The following is a 9,488-nucleotide window of genomic DNA, read 5'->3' on the forward strand; positions in this document are numbered from 1 at the left end:
GGATTTAATTGGGGGAGAAGGTTGACCCAATGAATAATCTAGTTTTAAATAATCTAGGTTATATTTTAAAAGCAATTAACTCTGTATAAATATAGTAAAATTTGTAAATCTTGAATCTAAATTTTCCAAAAGCTATAATGTTACCACGAATAATTTTGCTACTAAATCATTCCTTCAGTACTCTTATCTTTAAAAGATAGCTGCTCATCTTTAACTTGAGTTTTTCCTGAAAATCAAACATATCAAAATGGTTATTTGCATGAAAGACACATATAGCTTCACTATGAATTCAAAAGAATGAGCAGCTTCTCCTGTCACCAATGCCATAACTACAAAAATTAGCAGCTTCTCGTGTCACCAATGAGCAGCTTCAAAAAATTTTCATGCATACAAAATAAATCAACTACAAATATTATCTAAACAAAAGGTAGAAAGTTCTTAACTGGGTTTAGTAGTTTCACCCATTAGGCCATTAACTTATTAGTGGTCTTGCTTCCAATCCAAAACCCAAAAAAAAAGTCAATGGGTTTACATTTTTTTTAAACATGTTTTAGTTATGCCATGACAAGTGTCCTTCGTAGCTTCTGTGTACAAATTACTAAGTAAACGTGAAGGGATTATGCTAAGCATAGGTAGTTTTGGTAACTCTACATGTGTCAATGGGTTTATAAATTCTTAGTTGTATATTGAAGATAATATATGCTTTCATATTAATTATTGCTAATGCTATTTTTTGTCGATAAATTCAATGTCTACAACAATATTGAAGGTACTCCAAATTTTCTGAATTCGTTAACAAAAATAAACACCATCAACAACAAAGTCATGAAAAATAAATTTGAAAAATCCAACTTATTTGAATCAATAAAGCACTTCTGATGGTATATGGGTTTAAGAACTACTTGGTCGCCCCGCCCCGATCCAAAAATTCTAACTTTTTGTTATGAAAAATTTGAACACTAAAAAAAGAGGACCCCATTGAAAAAAAATTTTGGGTCCGCCCCACTGGTGGTGTGGTGATTTTCCTAATCACTACCACCACCCTCCACATCATTCTTACATCACTTCACCCTCATCAACAATCCTTATCCACCACCCTATATGATGTGGTTATGATCCATCACCATCCACTTCCTATTTTTTAATATATTTTTATTTAAAACTTATTGAATTTAATTTATTTTTATAAACAACAAATAAAACTAAATAAATTTATTTAATAACTAAAATAATAAAAGTACACGCTATTAACATAGCGAAATTCTAGTACATGTTATATGTATTTAAACTACAATTTAAGAATAATAATAAAAAGATAACTACTCGTCGCTGTTGACCCGACCGAATTACCAAACGTGATCAATCAATTCTGAACGAAGATGGTTATGCGTAGCCTCATTGTATAATGCCCACGTGTTTAGGGGTGAGCATAGGGGTGTTCAAAAAACTCGTGGCTCGCAGCTCGCTTGAAACTCGCTCGAAAAAAGCTCAAAGAAAGCTCGGCTCGAAATTGGCTCGGATATAAAGGAGCCGGCTCGGTTTGTAAACAAGCCAAGCTCGAGCTTGGCCTGGCTCGGCTCGTGAGCTGGCTCGATATGGTTTACATCCTTCATTTTTTGTCCCACGTCGCTTAGAAAACAAAAACTAAGTATCTCTCCTATAAAACAAGGTAAAGACAATGTACAAAGTGAATTAACTATTTATATTTGCATGTTTAGCCATATTGTTAAATTAAATGGCAATTATGGTCTTAATCTATGAAGAAATTCATTTTTAAAGGCTTTTTAAGTAGTACATTTTGCGGTTCTTTGTTAGTTCGAGATAGATCGAGGCGAGCCGAGCTAGCTCGAATTCTAATCGAGTCGAGCTCGAGCCGAGCCAGCTCGAATCGAGTTCGAGCCGAGCCCGAGCTGGATCTAGCCGGCTCGACTCGGCTCGTTTACAGCCCTAGGTGAGCAAAGGAGCTAACCGACCCGACCCGACGTTTACCCAACCCAAACCGAGAACCGAAATTATTGAAAATATATAACCGATCACTGACCCTAAATAGACACTCAGGTTCTATAGAAAATCAGTTTTTCGGTTTCCACCAAAATCGAACCCGACATTAAACCACCTGTTCGATTTCATTCTAGAGTTACACCACTTCCATTTCACTCCATTCCATTTTCATATTCGATTAATTTCATTCCAAAATCCAGAATTAGCATGGGGATTAGATTATTGATTAGAAAGGGATGTGATAAAAATCAGAATCAACATGTGATAGCTTGAAAAAAGGTTCATTCGCTATATTAAAATTTCATTCCAGAAACCAGAATTAGTATAAGGTTCATTCTAATGTTGACTAAAACAAAGCAGAATCGCTTTTGCGAACACCCTAGATGTATGTTTACTGATTGTTAAATTTGTTAATGTTTAATTGTGAGAGAGAAGATCAAATAGGAAGTTTAATTTCGCTAGGAAGGATAGGAAGCAATAAGAGGATGACATGTGGCAAAGATGAAAAAAACATAAGGAGGGGCATTTTGGTCAAAACTCATCATCTTCAAAAAGAACCCAGCATATGCAATTCATTTCTCTTCCCCGTATGAAAAAGTTATCAACGTTTTAAAAACAATGGGGAATTGGAGAAGAGAGAAACTATTGACTTGGATGGAGTAGAATACCCTAAAACTAACTAACTCACGTGCCTCTTTTTTTTTTTTTTGTTCAATTTCACCTGTTTAATATCAGTTATGGGTTATTTAATAGATGGTCAAGATTACTTCCTAGCCTTTCTAGCAAAATAAAGTTTCTAGTATATCATGACCCTAATTATGATGTGCCAGACATTTTGTTATTTTGGATTGGACTTTTTCCATTCGTTAATTGGGATAAAAACTAACAAAAAAATGTATATAAGAATTAAGATTAAGTTCAGATATGTTATAATCGGTTCGGTTATTACAATTTTGGTTTTCCAGGTGTGCTGGACCGAGAACCGACTCGAAATCGAAGAATGCCTATAAACATGAATCGTTAAGAACCAACATGTAACGGGTCGGGCTCGGTTTTGGTTTAGAATCGGTTGTTATTTCGGGTAATTTCGGGTCGGACCTAAATACGCTCACCCCTACATGTGTTAGACTCTTTTTGCGCTTCATCAACCCATACAACATTCTCATCAATGTCGTTTTCATCATATTCGTATATGGCGTTACCTTCGTTATCGATGATCATATTACGCAACAAGATACGAGCGTACATATAATATCTTAATTTTTTGGCTGTAAATGTTGGTGCCGGGTTTTCCACAATGTATTATTTTTGTTGTAGAACCCCAAATAGCCATTCAACATCTTTTCTCGCAGATTCTTGACATTTGGAAAATTTCTTTCTTTTATCATCTTATGGATGCGGTATAGTTTTAACGATCGTTGCGTGGGTTGGGTATATTCCGTCGGCTAGATAATACATGTGCTTTTATTCTACTCCCAAAACCGTAAACCTAGTATCAGGGTCGGTACCATTAATGATGTCTTTGAAAACACCCGACTAACCAAGAATGTTTAAGTCGTTATTCGAACCAGGAACACCAAAGAAATCATGACAAATGCATAGATCGTTTGAAGCCACGACTTCTAGAATTTACGAGGGATAACCATGCTCACCTCGGGTAAAATGACCCCACCATGCATTTGGACAACTATGCCAATGCCAGTGCATCCAGTCGATGCTACCAAGCATTCCAGGAAAAACATGTCTACTTTCGTGTGCATGATACAACTTTAGGATGTCATTCTTTATTGTCTTTCGCAAATACCTCTTGTTGTATAGCTTGACCACACCTTTGCAAAACTTGTACAAACTCTCTCGTGAAGTTCTATCAGACATCTTCAAATATTCGTCATACATATTACTACTTGTGCCGTATGCCAATTGACGAACTGCCGACGTACACTTTTGTAAAGTGGTAAGTCCCCTTATACCTCTAGCATCCCATCTTAATGTGAAGAACGATTTCAAAATTTGCCAAATCATTAGCTATACATAAGAAAAGATGCCGACTCATTCGAAACTGATGCCTAAACATTTCATCCATGTATACCGCGTTTTTGGCAAAGTGATCGGCCACCGACCTATCGTGGGCACCTGTATAATATAGATTACAGCAAAATATAAATCACACTAAAAAAAATTTAACAACACTACAAAATATAAACAATCTTGCAAAACATAAACAACAATTCAAAATAAAAATTACACAAAACTTTATTAACAACACAAGAAAAATATAAATTACACAACAAATAAAATTACCTTTTTGATCCATATTTAGGCTCTTATTTTATGTTCTAAGTTCGGACGAGGTTTCTTCTTCCTCTAAAATTATTTGTGTTGTTTCCATTATCGTGTCAAAAAAATCATTGATTTCGTCGAAAGAAGTTGGTAACTGATGTGTGTAAAATGCAACATATAAAACACATCAATTAAGGCATAAAACTAACCCTTTTTAAGTACTAATGTTGGAAAAAGAGTGTTTTTGTCTTCCTTTTGTATTTTCAGGATGAAATGAGCTCAAAATCACAAAAGAAGCAAAAAGACCACTAATTCTACCATAAATACAAGAAAAGGAACAAAAGTGGACTGCCCGAACCCTCAACGGCACCTCCCAAGACAAAGAGAAGAAAACAGAGTCTGAACACGCCCCGTGTCCAGCGAACACGGGGGCGTGCCCAGGAAGCAGCAGAAAAGACAAACCAGTAGAAGCTTCCATTGCTCACCACGGGGCCGTGCCCAGCGGGCACGGGGGCGTGTTGAAAGTACAGCAGGCGCATTAATTGTAATTCGCAATTACAATTAATGAAGAGAGAGAGTGTCAGACGGGCACGGGGCCGTGTCCAGCGTTCTGTCCAGCCTATAAATAGAGGAGCTTGGTTTCATTCTCTCTCATCCCTTGGCACACCACCTCTCTCACACCTCATCCACCACCCACCACCACCATAACACCATCATCCACCACCATCATCCATTGTCCATCGTAGAGTGTGTGAGTCGTCTCGGGATCCAAGATTGATCGTAAGAGTTCTTGACAATCAAGGCCATGTTTGCCTAAATCTCTTACATCACTTGGTGAAGACAAGTGTTTAGTATAATACTTTTTATTTTTAATCTTTTGCACTTTTTATTTGGTTTTGTATTAATGACTTTAATAACTAGTTACTTATGTTGAAGGTGATCTTTCCTTATCGTTTGTCCGTGGTGTCTTGGCATTATTTTACTGTCTATATAAAATAAAAGATTTTCACCATTCATATCTCCACGGTCTATATGGAGGTATGTTGGCTACCTGGTTGGGGGTTAAGGGAACGGTTTGGTAAGGGTCTTGCCCTTGTTCAGCGTTTAGAGGTCCTGCTTGGGACCTGGGTCAAATTTAGTAGGATCTCCTTCAATACCCATAGGTATTGGATGGCGGGGCTCCAAACTCTTTGACCCCCTCATAAGCTAACTACTATTAATACTATAACCCGGCTATTTAGGACTGTATCACTGCTGACTCAGACTACTTAGCCGTGGGTAACGTCACCGCCAAAAGCGGGGCCTACCATAATTTGCATTAATAACTTAATTCATTATCTTTCAATAATCCGACCCTTTAGGATTGTATCCTTGCTGACTCAAACTACTGGGTTGAGGGTAACGTCGCCTTCAAAAGAGGGGCCTACTACAATAACTAAGATAATCTCTTAAACAAGTGCAAAAGTGCGAAAATAATCAAAGGTTATACTAATACACGTGTCGGATCCAAGTGATTCATCTTGTCTATCTGTTTTTATTTTTATTTTAATTTTCAGCATTTAGTTAGTTTTTATTTTTCTTAGTTTAAAACATTTTTCTAACTTTTTGATTTGGTTAGACGTTGAGGATAAACCGGTATTAAAAGCTCTTGTGTCCTTGGACGACCTCGGTATCTTACCAACACTATACTACGTCCACGATGGGTGCACTTGCCCACATGTGTGTTTAGTGTTAGTGAATATCGTGTTTTATAAATTTAAAACTTGGCTAAAAGTGTAAAAAGGGCTTAATTATACATCTAAAATATATTACACCTAACGCACATCAAGTTTTTGGCGCCGTTGCCGGGGACACAAGGATTTTAAGAAAGTTAGGAATCAACGGCCTAATCATCTTTTTATTTTTCTTTAATTTTTAGGATTTTTTTTTAGATTTTCCAGCTTCTGTAGAGCTCAGCACGGGGCCGTGCCCGCTGAACACGCCCCGTGCCCAATCATTGGAACTGGCAATCCTGTTTTATATCAGACAGTAGGCTGAACACGGGGCCGTGTCCACTCAACACGCCCCCGTGCCCAAGATTCAGTTGCTGAAAACAGAACCGTTCGATCCCGGCGGTTGGTAATTTCTGATACAAACATGAGTGATAGTGATTCTTTTTTACTTTCGGCACTCTTATGGTTTGTGGTGTCGAATATGTGGAGGCGAACACGAGGAATTAAAATGTTTCTTCCTCACTTATAGGCCACACTATATAGACCCACCAATTCCTTGTAACCTTAAGAGGGGCGAAAGTAAAAATAAACACTATTTCTCCCTCGAATGCGCCCAGCCAGATATTCTAGGAGATATGCTCCTTGACGAGCTATTTCAACTAGAAGAACTACTTCTAAATTGGTCAAAAGAACTTAGGAAGGATTTCTTAGATCCATCCCAAGATGATGACAATGAGGAAATGTTGGAACCGCATTCTGACAACCTCGTTGCTCCCGAAAATACCTTTCTTCCTAAACAAGACATGGACGATAGTCGTCCCTGTGCCGATTGTGCCGTGAAGGACTCCCCATCGACCTCGTTCGGTGCATACATAGACCTGAGCGATTCGGCATACACCTTCTTTAACGAGAGCCCGGGAAAGGGTTGGACTTGTCCACCTAGAATGAAAATAGGAATTACCCTCACCGACAACCTCTTGCGTTCTCGCCTTAGTATAGGACAATTAAGGTATCTTAGGCACTTTGGGGTTGTTCCAACAAGTCAGGAGCCACCCGATACAAATTAGCTCCTTAATAAAGACAAAACTCCATAAAACAGCCCTCCGACACGGGGCCGTGTCCGGTCACCACACCCCCGTGTTCGCTCAGAAGATTTTCTGCTGATTCTGTCAGAATACGGACAAAATGTGTCAGGATTTTCTCTGCACACGGGGCCGTGTCCAGCGGACACGGGGCCGTGTTCAGTGTGCTGTCGTTTTCTTTAAATACAGCCTGAATCCTGCTCATTTTTTACCACTCCACCAAGCAGAGATCCCTGGAATCTTCACATATACCATCCTAGGTAAGTACCAAAAGAAGGTTCCTAAGGACCATCTTGTCTTTTCCACTTTTGTTCATTTCCTCTTCTTCCAAAGATTTTTTTCAAACCCTACCTCCATGGAAGCTTGGAAACCCATGATTCCAACCTTCTATACAAGGTTTGTAGGAATTTTAGCTATGGATTCTTGTCTAAAGTTAGTCCTATAACTTTGTTTTTAAATTATCTGAGCTCATAACACAACGTAAGTATATGGAAATAATTTAAAAACCTAGAACCATTAGACGAAAATTCCTGCAGACAGTTGAACACGGGGCCGTGCTCACTGAGCACGGGGCCGTGTTCGAGGTACTGTTTTGCAAAAAAATTCAGTTATCCTCGGCTTATTTCGCAGAAAATGGCCAGCCGAAACAACGGAGCGTCTTCAAGGAATAACCGAAATGGAAGGAGATCATCCGCCGCAGAGGATTCCCTAGTAAACTACGTTTACGCTTTAAGGGAAGCCGTAGACGAAATGACAAGTGTAGAAGAAGCTTTGGTGGACCGCGTTAATCATCTGACGATAAGCTTGGAGGGCTGCTTGCAAGAAGTGAACCTTTTGCACCAAAGGTTAAACCTTCTTGCTTCCCCGCCTTTGGTTCCGGTGATAACACACAGGGCGTGGAATGTAGTACCCGAGGTTATCATCCCAGCAGAATGGCACGCCTTGCACCAAGTACCGCAACCAAGGGTAGTGCAAGGAGTCCCGGTAAGCGCTCCTCCTCAAGATACCGAAGAGAATGAGGCTACCTTCTACCTCCCAAGGGAGATAGAAGAATGGCTTTGAGTGAAAACCGAGGAGCCATGGGCTAAAAAAATGTTTCTACATTGGGAAGCTATTCCCAAAATTTTCCTAAATAAGTAGAACCTTTATGATAACCTTATGTATCCCTTAGTTAATTAGCTATCTTTATGTAATTCCTCTATGGTTAGCAATGTTATGATGGTTTTTATGATTTATGGACTCATGGTGGTAATGGATGAAAAAGGGAACGAGAAAAAATGGAACCATGCAGAAGAACAGAACAAACCGACAAAAATCTCCATAACAGAAGGCTCAACACGGGCCGTGCCCAACCAACACGGCCCCGTGCTGAGCCCCCTGCAGGAAATCACCCAGTTCAGGTAACTGGACACGGGCCGTGTTCAGCGGACACGCCCCCGTGTCCAGGCTTCTGTTTCAATTCTATAATTTTTGTTACTGGCACTTGACCACGGGGCCGTGCCCGGTCAACACGGGGCCGTGTCCAGAGCGCCAGTAACACAAATCTTTGTTTTTAAACACACTTTTACATATTCTAATCAACCAAAAACTTTATTTTTGGACACATTGAGGACAATGTGTAATTTAAGTGTGGGGGGAATGCTAAAACCTTGAAATTTTGCAAAATCCTAAAACAAGCCTTACACAAAACTCTATTGGAACCGCTAAACACCCCAAATTTTTTTTTCAAAAACTTTTTCATTTTTCTATTTACTTGTCTTAGTTTAAGTTGGGAATAACAAGTTATAAAAGGGTTATATTTTTTTTACAAATTTACAACCGATAGCGTCGTGATAAAAAGAACTAACATAAGAAAATTATGAAACGGTATAACAAGTCTAGTTAAAAATTCGATTATATATGCTTGGTCACATTAAAAACCCATTCCCACAAAAGTGAGTTTTGAGCCTTTATTGAGCATAAAAATACACATATTTAGATTAAATGCTCATTTTTCGTTTCTTGTGTGAATAGCCGCTCGGTCTTTACAAATCTAGAACTTGCCACGACGATACATTCCCGGTCCTTACCAACTTAAACCCAAGTAAGTAAATGATGGAGGCATTAGGACTAACGATTTTTCTTTCAAAACCATTATTTTTCATTTTTTTACCTACCCAAAATCCCCCTAGAAAACCCCTTTGAGCCTAAACCTTTCATTTCATTACCCCCAAAACAATTTTTTTTACCCACCAAAAACCTTTTTCAATTTTTCACCTTTATTTTAGTAACAAACTCGGTTTTTCATAAACATACCCTTTACGTGACGAAAAAAAAAAATAAAAAAAAATAAAAATATGAATAATGAAGTCAAAAACAAACAAAAGCTACAAAAGCTTGTTTGGAGAAATACTTCAAAGATAAATGTCACTAA

This window comes from Helianthus annuus, chromosome 3 (genome assembly GCF_002127325.2).
Source record: "Helianthus annuus cultivar XRQ/B chromosome 3, HanXRQr2.0-SUNRISE, whole genome shotgun sequence".
Taxonomy (NCBI): Eukaryota; Viridiplantae; Streptophyta; class Magnoliopsida; order Asterales; family Asteraceae; genus Helianthus; species Helianthus annuus.